The sequence below is a fragment of the Diabrotica undecimpunctata genome, chromosome 1 (assembly GCF_040954645.1).
Source record: "Diabrotica undecimpunctata isolate CICGRU chromosome 1, icDiaUnde3, whole genome shotgun sequence".
NCBI lineage: Eukaryota > Metazoa > Arthropoda > Insecta > Coleoptera > Chrysomelidae > Diabrotica > Diabrotica undecimpunctata.
This window is the reverse complement of record NC_092803.1, coordinates 179,798,154-179,820,626: the sequence shown is the minus strand read 5'-3', so window position 1 is coordinate 179,820,626 and position 22,473 is coordinate 179,798,154. Positions and strand designations below refer to the sequence as shown.

At 33.3% G+C, this 22,473-nt stretch overlaps 1 long non-coding RNA gene across 1 annotated transcript in view; it reads left to right on the top strand.

Annotated features, from left to right (window-relative positions):
- The window catches only part of LOC140441486 (uncharacterized), a 276,397-nt gene extending 255,505 nt beyond the window's left edge, over window positions 1–20,892 (top strand). Inside the window, exon 4 of the long non-coding RNA XR_011951007.1 lies at window positions 20,810–20,892. This is a non-coding gene — a long non-coding RNA (uncharacterized lncRNA). The remainder of the gene's footprint in view (window positions 1–20,809) is intronic.
- The last annotated feature ends 1,581 nt before the right edge of the window (window positions 20,893–22,473 follow it).

Genomic DNA, 22,473 nt, shown 5'->3' with positions numbered 1-22,473 from the left:
GGCTACAATAAGTACATATTTGGATTTCCGGAACCCCAATTTTAATCTTTTAATCGCCTTTACCTGCCTCCGTGGTTGACAGGTAAAATTACAATAAATTCTTAAAACTGAAGGCAAATTTTGTCCGGAGTCGTTGTGAAGAGGGTCCGTTGTTCAGAGGTGTCTTCCTATCTACCCACATATGAAATTTACGGTGACCTAAAAACTGTCCGTTCAGCAGAGGTTTCCGTTATGGAGGAGTGTCCGTTAACAGAATTTTACTGTAAGATGTTGCAAACGGAATCCAATATGAGAGCTTAGCTGGCCAATTCGAGGTATTCTTGCATCATTTTTGTCCAATACGAATCTGGGTTTTGGGAACAAAAGTATAGTTTTAACATTCGATCACTTGATATTTAACCCTCGAGCGGACGCGCCTATAATTATCGCGTGAGTGGACGCGTGGTGCAAATATGCTACCAGCAGCAAATTAAAGTTCTAGAAATGTTTAAATGGCTTATAAGTAAATAAAGTTTTAGGAAATTGTTTTAAATATTTATTAAACGTATATTTTACATAGCAAACAAATTAACAAACACTGTAAACATAAAAAGTTAGTCACTTTCATCAGTTTTCACTAAATTGGTTTTACATCGGTGACAGGTAATCGTAGTTTCACTGTGCTCTTAACAGACAAAATTATCACATTTGTCACACAATTGTGACGTAAATTTATTTTTCTGTCTTCCACATATGGGGCAACGTCCCCGCTTTTTTCTTGGTACATCATGTTTTTGTGCCTCTTCATTAGGTTTGTAAGTCGTTAAAAATAACTGAATATCTGAAGGTAACGACGACATTTTAGACCTTTTCTCTAAGTGAGATTTCATAAGTTAAAATAAAAAATTTTTAAGAAAAATTCTTCTTGGCCTCTTTAGCTTTGTTTTGGTTACTGTTATATAAAATCTGGACATTTATTCCAGCAGCATTGGAAATCCCTATTTATCGCTCGAACAGCGCATATAAATATTGGCGATTTTCAGGTCAGCCAGCTCAGTCCCTTACGGGCGCTCCGAGAGCTTAGTGCTCTTGGGGCGCTGCTTCCTGCTGTTCCAATTATACTCTGTGGCTGAGATATTATTCCACTACAATCTGATGTTTTATTTCGACCTATATTTTCGTCATGTAAGAAATATCTTGTCTTTTTCAAGATAAGCCGTCCGAAAATCACGACCTGATGATTTATTTCGACTTGGTGTATCTTTGTCGTGTAAGAAATATCTTGTCTTTTTCAAGACAAGCCATCAGAAGATAAATACTTAGTCCATACTAAAGTCCATACCCAGTAAGTGGACTTGGGTAGAGGAGCATTCGACAGCGATATTCGATGCCCTCTACAGAACACCCGGAGATAACAGAAGGTGTATAGACCCCTATTTGTTCCCCCGAGGTGACAGTAGCACTATTGTATACCAGCGCCTCCACTGGAGGGTTAAATAAGTTTTTGTTTTATTTTTGATGGAATGTCAGTTTGTTGGAAATAATTATCCACCAAAGTATTCAGTTGGTTCCCATCTGTACTTGTCATAACTCGTTCGAATTTTTTTGGGGAAATATTTACAGAGTTGTTGTTTTATATTCTCTAAAATAGCTTGCATATAATATCTACAGAAACTTGCTTAAATTTATCCTATTATTATAATTAGCTAATTTTTCTTTGAATTATTGAACGCACTGGAATGAATTAAAAATTTTTTTCCAATTGAAATCTGCATAATTCATTTTTTCCAAAAGTTCTACTCTTAACTGAAAAACTATTTTCAAGACATTACCCCTTGAAAGATATCTTACATCCATATTGTAAAGAAGTTGTATATTTATAAGGAACCCATGACTTCACAATTATTTTAATGACACGTTTACAAGTTAAGTGATACTTTTTAAAACACAAACCATTTTGGAAGGTAAAGATTTTGATGCAAGAGCCATTTAGCATTTGGTATTACTTTTTGCAATTTAACAATAAGACCAGATCAAAGTCTTGTCATAGCCTTGGCCTCATCGGTACATCCAGCAATTAATTTTGCCCAGTTAATATGGTATGTATAACTACTTTGCATAAATGTTTCTAACAAATACTTTCCGGTAGTATTAGCTGCTATTGGAGAACAAAATAAAATATCTTCTGTGATGAAATTTGTACTTTACGAATGATATAAGCTATGCAGAGTTGGAATATCTGTAGATTTATCCATCTGTAATGCAAAGCACGTAAAATATCTCGAATATCTTTTGTCATATCACTTATTCTAATGTGGATCATATTATTAGAAAGGTGTATGGTTTTTATTTTTGTAACCTTTTTTTTCACCTACTATTATATCCATCGTCTTAACAGCTGCAGGTAGAATTAAATTTATAGCAATTGTTTGTGGCTTGTTAATTTTGCAATATGATATGCAACTCTATAGCATAATAGTTTTAGTGTTTTTTTGTAGTGGTTGATGATAAAAATATCGCTTGTTGATTGTAAAGATACCTTGGTTTTCTTTTAAAAAATTTTAAAGGCTTTTTTTGCCCGGATATTTGTGATTTACCTGTCATCATACGGTCTTATGAACAAACTTCTACGCACCGTAGCTTATCCTTAATACCTGCAGAGCCTTATTTAAGATACTCATTACTGTACAGTTAGTTCTTTCCTTTTATTTTTATTTTCAAACGTAGATGGTTCTAACAATCTTTATATAAATGTTGTACATTTTTAACCAAATACAATATTTTGCGAATTAATGCAATCATTGTGACATTTTTTAATATTCACAATTGACAACACTGTCCACATTTACAACTGACCAAGGATTGAAAACATAACCTTACCTTTTTCTGCCTTTTATTTGGGGGTGTTTTAGGATACTTCCTACTAAGTTTGTGTTGTTTTGTAATATTTTGTGTTATTTTCGATAATTGGTACGTTTGTTTCGTTTTATTTTATTATGGATATTACGTTTAGGAGGCGTGAAAAGATTATCAAGTTAAGGGAACAGCAAGCAAGGAAAGTAAGCAAGATTTTAAAGCATAAACGAGAAACAAGATCAATGGATGTGAAAAGGTTAGAAAAATGAGGAAAAAAGAGAAACACAACACCATCAGATAAAAGATTTTTACTTCGAAAGATCAAATTAAACCTAAGAAAAACAAACCAAGAGCTCCAAAAAGATCTAGCAACATCAGGTGTAGTGATTCATGAGTCAAAAGTCCGGAAAAGACTTTTGGAGAATAGACCTCATTAGCATCATTATCATTCCGACTTTACAACTCTACGTGGGTCCTAAACTCCTCAAAAATATCTCTTTAGTCGTCCCTATCCATCGCCTTTTTCCGCCAAGCACGTATTCCCATATTTCTCATGTCTTCAATTATGTTATTAAGGAACCTTGTTTTAAGTCTTCCTTTTCCCTGACAAATAGGTCTTTCAAGAAGAGTTTTTCTAGCTGAGTCATTTTGTTCCATCCGCATTACATGCCCTATCCACCTCAGACGTCCTATCTTAATATGTTTTACGATATCAGATTCCTGGTATATTCTATAAATTTCGAAGTTGTATCGTCTTCTCCATACTCCATTGTCATTCAGTGCTCCATAGATTCTCTCTAGTACTTTTTTTCGAAACATTCTAACATGTCTTTATTATTTTTTGTTAAAGTCCAGGTCTCTGAACCATATGTTAGGACTGGACGTATTATTGTTTCGTAGAGTTTTATTAATTTGTGTATTTCTCGTTATAATTGTGGATTTAAGGAGATTAAGCCCAAAATAGCATCTGTTGGCCGTGCAAATTCTGCGGTTTATCCCTGCGGTAGTATTATTGTCAGTGTTAAGGAGCGCTCCCAGGTATACAAATACGTTTACTGCTTCGATGACATCGTAAGTGGTCGTAGTATTTGTGGTTGCGTGCTTATTTTCATATACTTCGTTTTGTTGGCGTTTATTATTAAACCCATTTTTGTAGCTGATTCTTTTAATGCTACATACGCCTCTCGTACAGCGTTTTCCGTTCTCCCAACAATATTGATATCACCAGCATCGGCCAGGATTTGCACTGATTTATTATATATTAAACCAATGGTAGTCATTTGTGATATACGTATTACTTTTTCCAGTTTCAGATTGAACAGTATACAGGAGAGAGGGTCTTCCTGGCACAGCACGTTATTTGTTTTAAAAGGTTCAGACAGTTCCTCCTGAATTCGTACTCTACATTTAACTTTTTCAAGAGTTACCTAGTTTTGTTAAATTTACCATCTGATTTAATATTCCTAGCTCTTTCATTGCTTTGAACATTAATTCTATTCACAAAGTCGTAGGCTGCTTTCTAGTCTATAACTATGTGGGCAGACCTCAACTCCATTGAAAATTTATGGGCAATTTGTTAAGTTAGTCTGCGCAAAATCGACTGTACTACAAAAATAATAACGATAGAAACAGTCATTCACATTTAGTTTCGAGATGAAAGGATATTTGAAAACTGCCAGAAGCTCGTACGGGTGAAAAAAGTGATTGCAGCCAAAGGGGGACATATTTCCTACTAAATGATGTAGGTTTACTTGTATAGTTTAGTCAAAATATAATTTTTTCTAAATAATGTCTTTTTTTCATGAAAACAGACTATGATTCCATTATTTCGCAGAGTACTGTATTAAAGATAAAAGGCAAACGTAATACAACTTATACACCACTTTATTACAGCAGGAAAACTTAATATTTGTTATTTAATTATGTTTTTTCGCATATATAACTTGAAGTTTACAATGAACAAAAAAAATATAGGCACTGGCGTAGTGTCTTCTCGGGGTTTAATACGGATGAAAAACGTTAGGATAATGAAATTATGTAAATAAAAAATAAATACATTTTTCTCTATAAAACAAACCAAATCATAGACGGCTTATTATACAGTGAACGGCTAAATTATGGAATTTTATCATTATTTCGAGAACAGGTCGATTTTTGTTAAAAAATACCCATCTTATAACGTACATGGAGTAGGGATGATGTCACCGGTGTAGATGTAGTGACGTAATCGTTAATTTTTTTTAAATAGAAATCGGTATAATGCGACACCTCATTTAAACGAGAATTTAATACTCTATTTACATTTACATTTTTAACTAAAATATTTTTTTAAGGGTACAAAAACAATTTTTTTTTTTAATTCAACTAAATTACAACTAATGATTTAATTAATAATGTACTTTAAAGTAACCAAATTATGCATAATAATTATTTTAAATTAAATGTTCGAAATGCCATCCATCGGTTTCTTGACAATATGCGAATCTACGGACACATTCATCAAGTACATTGCGGATGATTTCTGGAGTAATTAGACTTATTTCACGCCTAATTCTATCTCTCAAGTCCTGTAAGTTTTGGAGTATATTGACATGAACTTTCGATTTTATGTAACCCCACAGGAAAAAGTCTGGAAAAAGAGGTGAGAGATCTGGCTACCTTGCTGGCCACTCTAAAAACCTCGTCTTCCGATCCACCTCCTGGGAAAACAATGATTTAAAAATTGACGTAATTCACGTGTGTAATGCGAAGGGGCTCTATGTTGTTGAAACCAGATATTTTGACTAGGTAAATTTTGATTATTGGCATTTGGATACATGTTAGCAAGGACAGGTATAAGTTGATTTCTCAAAAAAGTTAAATAACGTTTTCTTGTTAGATTTAATGATCCCTGCCCATACATTTACTTTCTGAGGATATTGCGTGTGTTACTCAGTCATCCAATGTGGGTTCTCTTGACTCTAATATCTGCAATTTTGACGATTCACGGTACCATGTATAAAAAATGTGGCTTCATCGGGAAAAAGGATTTGATTGATGAAATGTGGATTGCAGATACATAAATCCTGCATAATTTTAGAAAATTGAAGCTGGCGATCAGGATCGTCGTTATTTTTTCCTGATGTAGTTGAATTTTGTAGGGATGCTATTTTTCTTTTTTTAAAATACGTAATACAGATCGTTATCAAACTCCAGCATATTCACCAATTTGTGTTAAACTACTGTGAGGATTGTCATGTACATTTAATAAAATATCAAGTTTCACATTGTCTTCAATTTTAGGACGCCCAGCATTTAGAATAGGTTTAATATGCCCAGTTTCTCCAAATTTTCGGACTATTTTACTTACTGTTAATTGGCTGATGGGTCTGTCTGGATATTTGGCGTTGAATAACTTGTATACCTCGTTCGGTGTTCTTTTTTTATCTCCGCACCCGCTAAGAGTTAATATTTCTATGCTTTGAGTTTCATTTAGGTGAGCCATAATTTAATATTCAAAAGTAAAAATTACAAGTGACAACTGATGACAATTCACAAAATCAAAACATTTACGTCAATAAATATTGTAGTAACTATGCCACTATCACTTGCTTGTATTTTATAACAAAAATCGACCTGTTTCGGGATTTCTCTCAAAACTCGACGGTTCTCGAAATAATGATAACATTCCATAATTTAGCCGTTCACTGTATATTCCCATTGAGTTGGTAATGTAATTAAATGGCAAAATGGACTGGTTATGGTAAAACGAGGGTCTTTAACTGTTTTTTATCAAAAAAGGTCCCCGATTCATTATTTACAGTTTAGGAAACACTATTTTAATGCATATTTTCTATACAAAGAAATTTCCTACAATTTACTATTTTTACTGGGAATTATTAGGATGTCACTGCTTAAGATATAACTTCAGAATAGTATTAAAATACTTTCGATGTTTTATCTGCCAGATGTTCGGAGACAGTTGATTTTTTAATTGCCTACTAATGAAATTAATCCTTAGCTGGTCCGGCGTCGTCTGACAGACGATTCCATATTTTTAATTATATTTTATTGCAAATTGGCACCGCCCATAGACAAGTCTTTCTATCTAATCCTCAAACTATTGGAGCTGACAAGTGGGTGTATTTGCTACAAGTTTCTCTCAGTTCCTAAAAAGTTATCGCAACAATTAGGTCAAGCATAGTTCCTCAGATGACGCCGGACTGTTGGTGTGACTCTTTTGTGTGTCGTGCAACTCTTTTAAAGTAGTACAATGAGGGATGTGATAGTGACAGTCATGTAGACGATATTTCGGAAGACCATAACATTGAATATGAACACGATACATGTTCGGAATTTTCTGATTTTGACGAGCCTGCAGATTGTGATGAATTAGCAGTAAGTGATAGTGACAAAACCTATGTTTATGATAAAAATCGATACAGGTGGTGTACGTCAGAAGTTATCCCCTCATCTAAAACACGTAAACACAACATTGTCATAAAAGTGTCAATTCTAAAAACAAAGGCAAAGATGCTCGGCGGGCTGCGATATCCTTGTCTTTTGGAATATGTTGTTTAGTGATAACATTCTACAAAATATTGAGCAGAATACAAATACAAAATTACGATCAATGGGTAAGAAATATTCTGCTAGTTCTATCCACCATCTTAGATAAATGGATGTTATTGAGTTAAGAGAAATCTTCAAAGCAGTCACAAGCAAAAAAAGATTTGCTGTTCTTTTACTTGCTATCCGATTTGACAATCCTAAAGACAGGGAAGAACGCAAAAAAGATGATCCAACTGCAGCTATTTTATTTATATTCAATACTTTCATAGAAAATTGTCAAAGTGTATACGGACTTGGTCAATATGCCACAATTATTGATGAAATGCTTGTAAGTTTTCGAGGTACATGCCTGTTTAAAATGTACATGCCTAACAAACCGGCTAAATACGGACTCAAAATACAGTGTCTTATGGATGCACGTAATGGTGATTTTTATAATGCTTATATCTACAGCGGAAAAGACTCATATGGATTTGGTATCAGTGACGAGTACAAAAAATTCCTAAAGCCTACACAAGCTGCGTTGCGTTTAGCTGAACTGCTCTTTGGTAGCAACCGAAATATCACAGCTGGTAATTGATACTCTTCTATTCAATTAGTGGATATTTTACGAACGAAAAACTTGACTTATGTGGGCACACTGAAAAAAAATAAGGCTAAAATACCTCCATCTTTTCTGACCAACAGAAACAGACGTGAAGGGTGAACAATTTATGGATTTAGGGAAGAATGTACCTTAATTTCTCATGCAGGAAAAGTGGGAAAGGCAACAGTCCTTATATCTTCAATGCATAGTAGACGTTATAGTGATCCCTCTACTGAGAAATTATTTCTTATTATAATGATAATAAAGGAGGTGTAGATTCCCTAGATGAGAAATGCTCCAAAAGCACTTCAAGCCGTCGAACCCGAAGATGGCACTTAATAATTTTTTTCCGCATATTGGACATTTCTATAGCAAATTCATATATTCTAAATCAGTATTACAAAAACAATCCAGTAATAAAAAAAAAGTGTTTTTGCTTTGTAGTTGGCTATGCAGTTAGTGCAAGATCACATGAAAAGACGAATGACAATGACGAACATTCCACGTCAATTACGTCTTACAATTAGCCAGATACTTGGAGTTCAAGAAGAACAAGAGGACAATCAGACGGATGTTCTTATTTTAGAAAAACGCAAGATTTGCAGTTTGTGTCCGAGTAGAAGTCGCAGGATGACAAAATACCTGTGCTTGCGTTGAAAAAAGCCTGTTTGTTTGGGACGTACAAAACCAATATGTAAAAATTCCATATAAAATTGGTAAAGTTTGACTGATGCTGGAAATAAACATTTTTGATCGATTTTTATTTCACCTAGTTTTTTGTTTAGTGTGCAGTTTGAACATTTATCTGTTTTTTATATATTTTTTAATTACTTTACAAAACTATGTTCTTTTTCACAAATATTTGTATGGATGTCAGTTTTATTTAATATTTTTTTCTTAACCCAAATAATGCCCAAATCTAATACGTTCACTTTTATATAAATATATCAGGGTATGTTTGTAACATTTTCTCTTAATAAAAAAATTATTTTTAAGTATTGTTTTGCTTTCTTGAAAACAGTAGTTTCGCAGATTACGCCGGACCATTTAAGCTACCGCTACAGTACCGGACCAATTAAGGGTTAAACAAGTAAGTTAAGTTCCTTATTTAGCTAATTTAATAATAAGTATTGCCCATTGCTCAGTATCTAGTTGTAAATATATTCAGAAAATTACTTTAAAAGGCAATCCATTAACAAAATTATAATACTAAAGGAACACAATTTTATTACAAAAATGTATAAATTTCATCTTTGTGGTATACATTCGAAGCTTATTGAACTGTTAACAGTACTGACTCTCTATCTCTGACAGGCCTTTTACCAATTTTTATCAATTACCGCTCGATAGCTTACTACATCCATTATTTTTAATCGGATCGCCGGATGATATTTTCAGGATAAAATGTTTACTAGAGCACTGACGGGAATATGCAAAGAGATTAGATTGAGTCAGTTGGCTGTCGGTTGCGATATATTAAATTTTAAATGATGATTACATTGTAATTTTGCTTTAATACAGGTTGGAGTTTTTACAATGGCTACATGTACATTCTAAATTATAGAATTAGTCAATGTTTTTGCTTTAAAACATGAAATTTTTTTTGTAAAGTTAAAATTTTTATTCAAAAGTCAAAGATAAACATTAATTCTATTATTACAATAAATAAAAAATTGAACAACTAAAATAAAACAAATAAGGAAACTTGTTTAATATATTCTTATTCTTTCAAGGTCTACAGCAGTCGAAATACTTTGACAATTCTCTATAATACTATATTTTCGTATGGTCCGTTTGTCGTTTTAGTTTTTTAAAATGATTATTCATTCAATTATTAAATAAAAAAAATCGAGTTTTTCTTTAGTTATGCTATAAATTGATCATCTGACAAAGGCATACGAAAGTGTACCACTTTCAATGCTCTGGGTAGCAATGGAAAAACAAGGAATAAATAAAAAAAATATATAAAAGTAGTACAACAGCTTTACAAAAATGTGACGGTAACATTAAAACTGAAAATAAATTAACTATTAAGACTCTAAAGCCAGGCTGCTGCATAGCACATACACTCTTCAAAATATATGTGAATGAGGCGCTCTCAATGTAGAGAAGAAAATACTGCAATATGCGCATTTCAATTAAAGACGAGAGATTGTACACGATACACTTCGCTGACGACCAAGCCATTCTAGTTGAAGACGAGAGAGATAATAGACTATATGCTTAAAAAACTGGAGGATGATTACAATAAGTGGGGCCTTATAAATAATATACAAAAAACCGAGTATTTAGTTACAGGAGAAAAATCAGAAAGCCTACAAATTGAAATGGGCCCACAAACTGAAAAATCAACTCAAACCTTCAAATACTTGAGAGTCCAAATAACATCAAAAGCAGGGAGTAACGAAGAAATACATTCTAGGATTAGCCAAGTAAGATCAGCCACTAGACAGGTACACTGACTATTAAAAAACAATAAAATAAACAAAAGAAAATAAAAGAAGAATTTATAAAACAATAAAAGAGAGTCTTGGGTTGTACGGTGCCAAACTTTGGGAAATTAATCAAAAACAAATTAAAAATTAATGCAATGAAAATTGACTATTGGAGATGATGTTGCCACCATGATGATAACCACCAGTTATCTGAAGTTTTGCCGAAGACTTTTGAAAACTGAAGATTGCTTCGATAGAAAACGCTGGAAATTTGGAAGCAAGAAACGGCGCCAGCTGTAGCTGTAAAAGACTCGCGCCTATTATATGTATATATATATATATATATATATATATATATATATATATATATATATATATATATATATATATCTTCTTCTTATTCTTCAGCTTTTTCTCATTATGTGTTCGCCGCTTTCGTCCGGCACAGCACCCTATTCTCCCAATGACCTTCTCTGAGGTCTCTATCTATGATTGCATTTCCTATGTACGTTTTCCATTTTGTAGCAGATCTTTCTCTCCGTGTTCGTCTCGACGGGTCCCAATTTATTATCTTTTCATCCACCTGTACTCTCGCTATCTTTATAAATGCTCTTACCACTGTAGGGCTCCGTTTTCCAGGTTTTTTGTGATTGAGCATTCTACTTCCAAAAATTCTCGCACACAACTCGTTGTGAACGAATAGTAAAACAATAAATAAATATAAGGTTGAATGCTCGAATAAATGAACTTTGATCAGATAAAAGGCATATATCGAGCACAGTTTAATTAAATCTTGCCCAAGTACTTTCGATCCCTAGATGATCTTCAGGGGCATCTGAAATAAGCCAAGAAACGTTTTTTTATAACCAAAGAAATTGATTAACTTCGATAAAAACTCGAAGTTTTATGGTTGAAAAAAGGGTTTTATATGATTAACGTTTATAGACTTACTTCGTCAATTGTGGCCTATCCGGCAAGATATTATATGTTTATGACATCTTGTTCTTGCCGGATAGGCCACAATTGACGAAGTAAGTCTATAAACGTTAATCATATAAAACCCTTTTTTCAACCATAAAACTTCGAGTTTTTATCGAAGTTAATCAATTTCTTTGGTTATAAAAAATCGTTTCTTGGCTTATTTCAGATGCCCCTGAAGATGATCTAGGGATCGAAAGTACTTGGGCAAGATTTAATTAAACTGTGCTCGATATATGCCTTTTATCTGATCAAAGAATAGTAAAACATTCACTCTTATGTAAAAGACATTGATCAGGTGCAAACTCAATTACGCATGTGTCATTCACAATTCAGCGAACCAATATTTGTTAGAACATCTCAATCAAATACAAAATAGTGCCCTACGAACCAAACTAGGTGCCTTTTATAGTAGACCTCACAAAAGTTTATGGTGTGATACTAGGGAAGTACCCTTAGAATTTCGAAGGAAACAACATGACCCTTTTAGAAATATTTTTTAAGACATGTTAGGCTGTACCTTTATTTCTACGAAAGTATTTCCAGACACTCATTGTTTACCAAAAAATGTCTACACTATTCCTCCTTGGACTGTTTTAGTTCCATCAATTAATAGCAAACTCTCATTAATACCAAAATGTATTAAAGAAATTAAATATACGCGCTTGGATCTTTTAGTTTTTTTGCAGAAAAATGGTCAACCATATAAAAAACAGACAAAAAAAGTTTTTGTCACAAATTAAACAAAAAATTTATACCATCCCATGTTGGGATAAAGGGTAATGAAGCAGCTGATAAAGCAGCAACAGAAACTATCAATAACATGACAATTCCTATTATGCAAAACATACCAATTTCAGACCAAAAAACATTAATAAAAACTTACATGAACAAAATCTGGCAAGTAAAATGGAACCAAACAGAAGCAAAATTAAAAAGTATCAAACCAGATGTTACTTCTGCTTTACTACCGCTCCCAGCTAAAAGACATGACCAAGTAGTTATTAACAGACTGCGGCTAGGTCATACAAAATTTACACATGGATACATCATCTCCAAGGACCCTCAGCCGATTTGCCACATCTGTCAAATACCATTTTCAGTGCAACATATAATGATAGACTGTCCAGTGTACTCAACAGCAAGATCGACAGCAAAACTAAAACACAATTTGAAAGAAACTCTAAAAGAAGACATCAGCAATACAATAAAGTTTATCAAAAATTGTAAACTGTATAACAAACTGTAAGATAACATAAAATGTTTGTATTTTACAAAACTGTTATGTAAATTTTAATAATATACTAAATGTAACTTTTCTAAAATAAAGATATACCACCCGCTAATAACCCTAGGGGTTGATGCGGTAAAAAAAAAAAAAAAAAAAAAAAAAATTTAAAAAATAATTATTAATTTGAATAATTTCAGTGACGTACCATTTTTTTCTTGAGTGAGTACGGGGTGAGTTTCAAATTTCATTTTAAAACTCACTCTGTATGTCGGAAACTAAACATTTGCGTACATACATATGAAAACCACAGGAAAAGAACTTGATAAGTCCAATTTTTGACATTTCTCGGTCTTAACACCACTTTTCAGCTTTAATTACATAGCTTCTAAGAGTAACACAATACAAAGTAATAACTTGATAAATAAAAAAATATAAGTGTTTAAAAAAACCCTCTACAGGGAAAGAACTTGACATGTCCATTCCAAACAGGGAAAAACGTTCAGGTAATCCTAGAAGTTGGCAGCAATGACATGCTACATTGAGTAACCTGATTTCTACAGATACTTTTAGTTTTTTTGTTTTGAAGGTTATGTTAGTACTCAAAAAAAAGCTTTGGGAGGATGCAAGATGTGTCAAAGAAACTAAAATTACAGTCTCATGCAACTAGCGAGGCTTTTAAATGTGATAATAAATGTTTTAATGCAATCTCTGAACATGAAACACAATCTACTACAAAAAATATGAACTCTTTCAAAATAAATGACGAAATAAACTTGGTTACCTTGGTTCCTGTACAACAAAAAGGGCTAAAAAAATCCGAGAAAGGCTAGTTTCCGAGATTGCATAGTGTTTATCATGAGAAAATAAAACGGGAAACCACTTTGGAAGATGTCCAGGTGTGCAAAAATGCTTTTGTGTCATTTCATGGTACAGCACGAAGTAAAGTTGATATTCTTGTACATAAATTGAAAAAATCAAACGAAAGGTGTAGGGACCTAAAAGGTTTTTAAAAAAGCGTAACAACCTAAATTTTAGCACAAAACTGATCTAAGAAGATTGAAGAAAATCTAAGGTCCAAAATTGAAAATTGGTCGCAAAATCGTACAGCTCGGAAACGGCTAGATGGATCATGAGGTATAAGGTATCGATAGAAAGGGTGGAAAGAGACGATTAATAAAACAAACCGACGTTAAGTATTTTTATAGGATCGTATCGTTTAAGGTATTAAACGATTAGATTTATGTATACAATAAAGCGAAATAAAGACAAGACTACAGGGTATCGTCAAAGTATGTAACGTCAACTGATAGGTATGGGTAAACATATATAAGGGGTAACGTTCACTGATAGGCATGGGTCTGTCGAAACATATATACAGGGTATAGTCAAAAGTATGTGACTACAAGAAGACTACAGGGTATCGTCAGTAATTGGAAAACTGGAATTATATTGTAAAATGTTTTATGACAATATTTCATTTGATACTTTTTGCACCAAAAATATATTTACTATATTTCTGTGTTTTAATTTTTGCAAAAGATAAACAGTCAATGATTTTATAGGAAAATACCGTGATAAGTCCTTATTTAATTATTTAGTTAAGTCCATGTAAACGAATTAAAAACAATTGAGACCAGTAATTGCGACATGAATTTAAAAAAAAAACTGTAACATAAACCATCAACAAATATAGCAATTTTTTTCTTTTTATTACTGATTAATTATAAGAGGTATCACAGACTTTTAAACTTTAAAAATGTTCTCGTAAACAAAACCCAAAATGTGACTTATCAAGATATTTTCCTGTGGTCTTCATATACATACCAAAGTCTCCTAATTTTTTATGTAGAGTTACTTCCTAAAGTTTGTCTCATTTATTTAATAACAGCTGTATAGTCTAGTTTATTATTCATGCCGAAATAAGATTTACATTGATATTTACAGGTAAAGAACGTCGCGTATGCTAGTCAGAAAAATACTTTTCTGTTTAGCAGAATAATCGAAGTATAAAATCGCTTTCCAACTGTTTTGAAGGTTACAAATCAGTAGATTACTAATCGATCGTAAATAAACGTATATTAGTTAAAAATTTAGTTTTAAACGAAAAGCTAAAGCACGGAAACAACAGATTCTGATATTTACCGTATCATTAAAATGTCAAATAGTTTGTTACACACTACTTACAGATATACTAATATTAATTTATGTCAATTTCGTATTTATTTAATGATCATTGACGGAGCTATATATTGTTCAGCCAGCCACACATTATAGACGTATAATCCCCATTATCTACACATGTATAGCATTCTATCAGAAAATCGATTTTGGTGTACGTACGTTTAACATTCTTGAAATTGCAGTTGCCTCCATGAAATTATAACAACTGATTCAAAATGTTCAACAATATTAATCATAAATCATCCAATAATTGATAAAAATAATTATATTGTAACTCATGAAATATTATCGAAATAATCAAAAATTCACAAATTATTAACTAAATAAAAAAAACAGACACCGTATTGGCTGGAAATAGCTGTAAATGAAAATACATAATACCGTAAAGTCAATATTGAGTAACTTATTGGGTAGTTATTTTCAAACTTTTCCGTATATACCAAAATATCATATTTATTCAATACATGTTACTGAGTTTGCTTCTTCTTCCTGCTAGGCCTCTTATTGATGCTCTTGCCATGTTGGCTTTTTGTACTGTAGCGTCAACATGTTTACTAAACGTTAAGCCTTTGTCCATGATTACTCCGAGGTATTTTGCTTCGCTTTTCCACTCGATGGGATTTTCTTGCACAGCGACCTATTCTTCTGGTTGTTGGTGCCTCTTTTTGAAAAGTACAGCCTGAGACTTTTAGGAGTTTATAGCAATTTTTCATTTTAAACTCCATTCTTCTATGTCGTCTAGCGCTGTTTGTAAGTTGTTTACCGCTATGTCTACATTTCTGTGTTTGGCCGCTATCGCTGTGTCATCGGCATAGAGGCTTAGTAACGTACTTGGTGTTCTCCCTGTGGCACTCCAGCCTCCGTGTTCCCGAGTTTGGATAGGACTTATCCTATCCGAACTCTGAAACTACGATTGCTCAAGTACGAAAAGATTAGTAGTACGAAAAGATTAGTCTTGTCATTGCTCCACTGTAACCGTATCTTCTTATTTTGTAGATCAGTCCTTTATACCAGACTCTGTCGAAAGCTTCATTTGCATGCCAGTATGAAGCCGTTTATAATAATAGGATTATTAACAAAAGCAGGTAGCAGTAGCATTGTGTTCATCTGTGATTGGACCATTTGTTTAGGGTAGATACCTCTTGAAACCTAACGACACCACTCAAATAGAAATGACTTTGGCATTGGAACTATAAATTGGCAGGATATTAACATGCACCATACCATCCTCTCACTCATCGTAAACTTTTAACTATCCACTCCTACATGTAGGTTTCTTCCAATTGCCATCATTTTTCTCTGTCCTGTGTCTACGTCATCTACTAACATTAGTAGATCTCTTAATCCATCCTATTTGACAGATTGGTAGAAGTCAAGTTTATTCGGTAGGCGGTTTATAAAAATATTGCCGAGTACTAATTTAAAGATATGTAACAGCTTAGATATGGGTCAGTAATTTTCGATGTTTTTTAAAGCGAAGCTTCTATACAGGCGTATTACTTTTACTCTAAGTAAAATACTGAGGCGACTATCACGAAAGTAGCGTTACGAAATAGCGTATTTCGTGGCACTACTTTTACTACAGAAGCGCATTGACACGGTGCTGTAACAGTTGGAAGAGTCCATTTACGCGCTAGTCGTTAGGCTATGCGACGAAGAGAGTCCATTATAGAGCATGTAAACGTTTTCAATTTTAAAGAAAGATAGTTAAGATTTAATTTTACGTATAGTACCTCTGCTTATTGGCTTATAAATATTTCGTTCTAGCAGGTCTCATCAGAGGGAATCTGCAGAAGTTCTGAAAGTGAACACAAATCTCCGTTAAGAGGTAATAATAATGAAATAACTTCATAAAACGCTACGGCGTCATTTGGGAATAAAAACAAGAAGTAGAAATCCGAAGATTTCTTGGTTGTTGAAACAGAATTTAGATTTTTACTTACATCTGTGATTTCTACAATTAACAAGGCAAAACAGACGATGAATGAACTGATATGGGGAATCTAAGATATCACTATATCTTGGATATAACCACCACTTTCTGGTGGTTATATTAAATTGGTGCCGTATACGTAGTAAATCGTCTTCACTTTGAGAGAGTAGTATTGTGTCGTCTGCATAGCAGATTATTTTAAGTTGTTTTTCTCCCATTTGGTATCCTTTTTTAGTTTTTACTTTTTTTATTATTTATTCCATAATCAGGTTGAACAGGACTCAGGGAATCGCCCTGTCTTATCACATTGTTAGCTTTAATTCTTCGACTTCGGTTAGTTCTTCTTCGACTTTTACTTTCATTGTGTTGTTTTGGTAAATACTTTCGATCGTTTTGATTATTCCTAGAGGTATCTCTCTTGCGTACAAAGTGGATAACGTCCTTTAATTTGACCCGGTCAAATACTTTCTTAAGGTCCACGAAACATAGATATGCCGGATTGTTGTATTCTAATGATTTCTCTTGCACTTACCTAATTATAAATATAGCGTCGGTGCATGATCTTCCCGACCTGATACCTTGTTGTTCTTGTGCTAGTGTGAATTTCTTCTTGACGATTTAAAATTTAACTTATTACGTCTACAACTAAACGTGTCCGGATGGTTTAGACATCTGCGTGACATGTTTAACAATAAATGTAATACAATTTAAAACCACTGTGACTTGAATTAAGTTTACTGTTTGAGAGACCACACAACACTGACTGAGCTTGAGTCAGAAAGAGCGAGTGAGCTGCGACGTGTATGTGACCTTGTAGGCAAACAGACAGGCAAGGCTACTTATCACAGCATTTAATGTACATCTATAGACATTTAGATGATATTTAAATACAACTTTTTTAGTGAGTGAAAAGTTTTCACTTCATAATTTATTTTTATATTCTTTTTCTCTTTAGTTCTAAACTCCCGGAGGGAGTGTATTGGTCATTTTGATGTCATGTGTTAATTTTTCGTCTCCAAAGATCTCTAGAAGCTGTTTTTTATCAGTTGCGCCACGCCGTCTATGTGATCGTTTTATTTAGAGCCGTTCTGGAAGAGGACGTAGTCGGATTTTAAAGTCATGTATTTTTTGCCTGGTAGCCGAGTTTTTCAGAGACGCATTTAATGTTTGAAAGTTCTTGTTCCAATTTATTAAGGTGTTAATTAGTCCTCATAGTTCATTTAATATACGGGGCTATATGAAAATATTGAGGGTGAATTTGACTTGCTCCTCGAGAATATACCAGGCAGACTGATTGCTTAGTGTCAGATTTTAAGTATTTACCTTTACTAACCTGAAATAATTGTGTGTTATAATACTGTAACGAACACACCTTTATCGCCTGAAAACAGCTAGCCCTTTCTATGTATGCTCGCACTCCCATCAACCACCGACCACTACCTTCAATGCGCGCTGGATACGGAACACCAACTCAAAGTATAAAATGCAGTGAGGAACAACGAGAACTAATAACGAGATGGTTTGTCTTTATATATGTTAGGTATTGCATAGAAGTAAATTTTATTTGGTGTGTTATTTATTTAAATACATATTTTTATTTAAACTAAACGTACTTTTCACCGAGTCTGGTGTCTAATAGAGTACATGTCACAAATTGACGACCGAGTATCGGGGTGACATCGACACCTTCTTTTGGGTTGGTGAGTATGGAATTAGTTATGGAATAGAGTACTACAACTGATCGTCCAAGGGAAAATAGACAGCAGAAGGGGTCCAGGGAGGAGAAGACACTCGTGGCTCCAAAACTTGCGGCAATGGTTCGGATTGTCATCTGCTGAACTATTCAGATCTGCCGCAAACAAAGTCAGAATAGCCATGTTGATTGCCAACGTTCGGAACGGACAAGGCACATCAAGAAGAATAAGAGTATGGAATTCCTGCGGTTGTTTGTAGCTTTTCACTTTGCATTCGCAGCTAACATTCATAAATGAAGGTCGCTCGCTGGTAGCCTACAGCTTAGCCTTAGCTTTAGCGTTAGCCAACATAACTTTTCTTTCTATAGAATGCACAAAAGAGATAATTCATTTAGGTATCAGATGGGTATCATACGGGAAATTTTATCATTTATGTATCTTTGAAATACTTTTTAGTACTTCCAATAGTCTTGACATACCATTTGTTATTAATATTAATTTTAGTACATATTAAAAAAAATAATGATGATGAATTTCGAGTGAAGTGTGAAACTAACAATATACATAAGTATCAATTAGTTCAGGGTGCACCCGGTATATATAGTATATTATTTATATATATATATATATATATATATATATAGTAAAAATCGAGAATGAAATCATAGCAAGGTTGTGCTCCCTTTTTACATTTGTCGCTTCTTTGTGGTCGATATTGAGGCGGTGGTCGGCAGCCGCCACCAGGAAATTGCATTACTTCGGGTAAATGCTGCAAAGAAAGAGAAGGAAAGGCGCGCGTGAAGGACAGCGTTGACTTATATTTTAAGAAACAAGGCCTTGAGCTCTTTACATCTCACATGATTAAATGCTATTAATGATTTATTTTTAGTATATTTTTTATTGTCTATACAATGCAGAAGTAATTTGAACTAAGTTTCATTAGGTTGACGTAGAAATCGATATTTTTGAATTTTATTTTTAAATAATTTAGTTTTTAATAAAGCAGATTTTATGTGGTTGCGTACACAACGAAAAAAGATTAACAAAGCTATATAAGACAAAGAAACTCTGTTAATAAGTTTAAGTATGGAAGTACAAACATTTCTAGGGATACGATACACAGTGTACCAATTGTCAGTGGTAACATTTCTCTTAGATCCGTAGAGATGTTGACAGGTCCGTTCCGCCATTGCCTTGGTACTAGTGTCTAAATAGTATTGACCACCCAATTGGTTTTTGCCAATGTATACTTCCATGTTACTGGTATAAAATAACTTCGCATCAGACAGTACAAATATTTTTATACCATATCTATTGGGTTTGCTTGGTATGTACTTGCAGAACGAGCATCAACCTCTTAAAACCTCCAACTTTTCATCCATGGTAACGTATTGCGAATGAAAGAAAAAATTTTCTGATTTTCATTCCACTTAGTAATAAGATCTCTTAATTTATCCAAACTAACTCTATCATGCCTTGTAATGATATCATCAGTTCGCATGTACCTTAATAAATTTCTAAATCTCGTGATGTTCAGTGTTAGTCTCGGAAAACCATTATACCAGTGCCGTCCGTTTTTAACAACTCTGTTGTATTAAGGTGACTTGCCTTTCTTACACCTATAAGATATAAGAGACCTAAAAGGGCACGAATTTCATCAATGTTTGTTGGTTATATATCTCGACCGCAAATGAACTTCTGCTTTTTCTGCTTCTATTTTTGTATTAGTCTCATCAACAATAATTTGCAACCTATCAGTATCAAATATATTGTTCCAGATATCTAAAATATTGCTTTACTGTCTGACACATTGTTTTGATCCCGAAAGCTGCAAAACAATATTTTCAATTGAAGTTCTGACGTTCTTAGGGGTAATATGCTTAGCCTATTTTATTTTATTATCTTTGCCCAAAAAATATGGACCAACGGCAAAATCTGTCTCATTATCTAATTCCTCATTTTCCTATTCCGTATCGCTTCCCTCCAAGTTTTCTTTTATATGATTTTTTCTCCCGATTCCTTTTCATCATCATTCTAATCACTAGTCAAAACAACTTTAAAAGTGCTAACAATCTTTTTTGTCCTTTTTCATAATCCATAATATCTGAAAAATAAAGTTTTATTATAAAACAATTAATTATAAGTCACAAAATTCTATTACTTCTCTAGACGCACACGGTACAGAGCCGAAGAAACCCGAAAGCTTCCGATTGTTTTTAGAATAGACCGTCATTGACTCCCACCGGTCTCCTAGACAAGCTGCGTCTACTGAAAGGTTAAAGTTCTCATAAAAATTACACAGATTATTTTAAATATTATGCTAAAATGTGCGATGAAGGAACAGTTTAATTACATTTTAAAAATATATGATTTTATTATTTTCAGATCAATACCTAATCAGTCCAACGATACCCTGTAACTATGGTTTGAAGCAGATTTCTTATTTATCTCCCAAATACAACAAATAAAATTTGGTAAGTAGTTTCTTTTTCATTGTTTTAACGGACATTTAGGTTATATTTCACAATGTTTCACGAGAAATAAAAATAAAAATAGAAATTTCACGAGAAATAAAAATCTTGATAATATAAAAATAAATATTTGGTAATTTGTTTGTTAAGAGTCAAATATTAATGACATTTATTTAAAAAATGCACGAAGTCGAATTAACCAAGCTCCTTTTGGAAGTCAAACTGCCTTAGTGATTTTTGGAAAATTGTCGCTACGGAGCGCGATCTACTTTGGATTACAAAAAGTAGAACCACTGTGTATGTATCTTAATTACGTAGTAACCTCTAAACTACTTACGTAGTAGTAAAAAACTAACTCTATCTTCCAAAATTCATTTGACGATCCTGATTTTCTCTCTTCGAGCCTGTCTTCGACTCAACTGCCTGATAACGTTTTACTACACCCAAACATATGTAGTGAGTGAAGAGACATAACGTTCTAAATTCTATGGTGTTGTTCTCCTTACGTAGCTGTAGATTACTCCTTGCACGTGGTGATGTGAGAGGATAGGGTATTCTCTCATTACTGCCACAAATGTATTGCATTGCTCCTATCGAGATCCTTTCCCAAGTTAAATTTTTTCTGTAATAACTTGAATACGGTGGCCTTACACCTTATATACTTTGTGTATATGTATGTATATGGGTGTAAAAGTTTACATCTAGCAAAAGCTTGCTATCGCTTTGATATATTTAAGATAGTATATCACTACAATTTGTCAGTACTTGCGTTTAAATTGTTGTTTAACATAGTAATGTGACACCATTTAGGCCTTTTTTTTCTTCTCTATGTACCATCTCCCCGACTGAGGTTGGCAATCATCATGGCTATTCTGATTTTAGATGCTGCCGCTCTGAATAGATCAATTCTTCTCCTTCCTATGCCTCTCTTGCCCTGGATTTTCCCTTGTATAATTAATTAAAGTATACAAAGCACGTGGTGTTCGTGTGTATTAAGGTATAAAAAAATTGCTTATTACAAGCTTAAATTTTTATTTTAAGAAGATCTTTTCGGAATTAAATCATTCCATCATCAGTTAACTAAAAGAGAGAGTAAAAATACCAATATTAAAAAACACAAGTTAAAGTTTAAATATATAGAAATAACACGTTGGTTTTTTACTACTTACATAAAAAGTTGTTAAAAACATTGTATGGCCACTTAAAAAAACTTTCGAAGGACATCCGTATTAAAATATAATCCTCATGGTTTTATCAAGGTAAATGCAATAGACTTAACTTATTGATTATTAAAAACTGAAGATGGGGGCATCTTACATGACCCCCTGTAGCTGGTGAAGTTTTTTCGACTTACATTACCTCTGATCTGTTCTGGAGTCTTGGGCTAACTGATATAAAGATGGTATGAAAAATCAGTTAGTACCCATCAATGTCAAGTGGAATGATGTAGTAGGAGCAAAAGTCATTGTGCTTAAGTTTGTGAATAGGCAGTTTTTAGTGAAGTATTGTGTTTTGTGTGTAGTAAAATCAATAGCAATTTTTGGTATTTTAAAGAGGTGGTAGAATGTAAAACAATGA